The following is a 2,358-nucleotide window of genomic DNA, read 5'->3' as shown; positions in this document are numbered from 1 at the left end:
CAGATCACTGCTGTTTCTATAATGGCGATCGCCATTTTTTTTTTTTTTTTTTCTTGTCTTCCTTCCCTAAGTGCGCGCGTCTTGTGGGGCGGGCCAGCATGTCAGCCAATCACAGACACACACACAGCTAAGTTGACTTTGAGCCAGAGAAGCAACGGCATGTGTGATAGGATCTGCATGTCACATGTCCCTGCATTATAAAACCGGACATTTTCTTCACGGACGCCATTATCTGCCTTCTGCGTCTTTGGTGTCAGAAATCACTGTCGCAGCTCCGTCCTCCTGAGTCCTATAGCCGATACAGCTGTATGCGCTGCATACACAGCGTTAGACAGCATAGGGAGAGCACTTTATAGCAGTCCTTTTAAGGGCTCAAACCGGCAGGGTCAGAGAGCCATAGGTGACAGGTCCTGCAAACAGCAACAGCATCTGTGTAGCCAAGGTCAGGGATTTCCTCCCTGCATTTCACCATTAGGAGGGAATAGAAAGGCAGGCTTCCATTCCTCTACCCAGAGCACCACAATCCTGCCACTGTACCCTTCTGTCCTCTGCACACTCCAACTCATTATAACTAAGCCATTATACTAGCAAACACTCAGTGTACCTAGTGGCATCCTATCTGTGGCTATTGGACTTTGCTATAGTCCCACTAGTGCAAAGACATTTGCAGAGCACGTCTGCCTGCATTGCACACTCCAACTTTTTTAAACTAAGCAATTTTACTAGCAAACACTCAGTGTACCTAGTGGCATCCTATACGTGGCTATTGGACTTTGCTATAGTCCCACTAGTGCCAAGACATTTGCAGAGCGCATCTGCCTGCGTTGCACACTCCAACTAATTATAAGTAAGCCATTATACTAGCAAACACTCAGTGTACCTAGTGGCATCCTATCTGTGGCTATTGGACTTTGCTATAGTCCCACTAGTGCAAAGACATTTGCAGAGCACGTCTGCCTGCATTGCTGACTCCAACTTTTTTAAACTAAGCAATTTTACTAGCAAACACTCAGTGTACCTAGTGGCATCCTATACGTGGCTATTGGACTTTGCTATAGTCCCACTAGTGCCAAGACATTTGCAGAGCGCATCTGCCTGCGTTGCACACTCCAACTAATTATAAGTAAGCCATTATACTAGCAAACACTCAGTGTACCTAGTGGCATCCTATCTGTGGCTATTGGACTTTGCTATAGTCCCACTAGTGCAAAGACATTTGCAGAGCACGTCTGCCTGCATTGCAAACTCCAACTTTTTTAAACTAAGCAATTTTACTAGCAAACACTCAGTGTACCTAGTGGCATCCTATACGTGGCTATTGGACTTTGCTATAGTCCCACTAGTGCCAAGACATTTGCAGAGCGCATCTGCCTGCGTTGCACACTCCAACTAATTATAAGTAAGCCATTATACTAGCAAACACTCAGTGTACCTAGTGGCATCCTATCTGTGGCTATTGGACTTTGCTATAGTCCCACTAGTGCCAAGACATTTGCAGAGCGCATCTGCCTGCGTTGCACACTCCAACTAATTATAAGTAAGCCATTATACTAGCAAACACTCAGTGTACCTAGTGGCATCCTATACGTGGCTATTGGACCTTGCTATAGTCCCACTAGTGCCAAGACATTTGCAGAGCGCATCTGCCTGCGTTGCACACTCCAACTAATTATAAGTAAGCCATTATACTAGCAAACACTCAGTGTACCTAGTGGCATCCTATACGTGGCTATTGGACCTTGCTATAGTCCCACTAGTGCCAAGACATTTGCAGAGCGCATCTGCCTGCGTTGCACACTCCAACTAATTATAAGTAAGCCATTATACTAGCAAACACTCAGTGTACCTAGTGGCATCCTATCTGTGGCTATTGGACTTTGCTATAGTCCCACTAGTGCCAAGACATTTGCAGAGCGCATCTGCCTGCGTTGCACACTCCAACTAATTATAAGTAAGCCATTATACTAGCAAACACTCAGTGTACCTAGTGGCATCCTATACGTGGCTATTGGACCTTGCTATAGTCCCACTAGTGCCAAGACATTTGCAGAGCGCATCTGCCTGCGTTGCACACTCCAACTAATTATAAGTAAGCCATTATACTAGCAAACACTCAGTGTACCTAGTGGCATCCTATACGTGGCTATTGGACCTTGCTATAGTCCCACTAGTGCCAAGACATTTGCAGAGCGCATCTGCCTGCGTTGCACACTCCAACTAATTATAAGTAAGCCATTATACTAGCAAAAACTCAGTGTACCTAGTGGCATCCTATCTGTGGCTATTGGACTTTGCTATAGTCCCACTAGTGCAAAGACATTTGCAGAGCACGTCTGCCTGCATTGCACACTCCAACTA

The sequence above is a fragment of the Anomaloglossus baeobatrachus genome, unplaced genomic scaffold (assembly GCF_048569485.1).
Source record: "Anomaloglossus baeobatrachus isolate aAnoBae1 unplaced genomic scaffold, aAnoBae1.hap1 Scaffold_137, whole genome shotgun sequence".
NCBI classification, from domain to species: Eukaryota; Metazoa; Chordata; class Amphibia; order Anura; family Aromobatidae; genus Anomaloglossus; species Anomaloglossus baeobatrachus.
Note: the sequence above shows the minus strand (reverse complement) of the source record.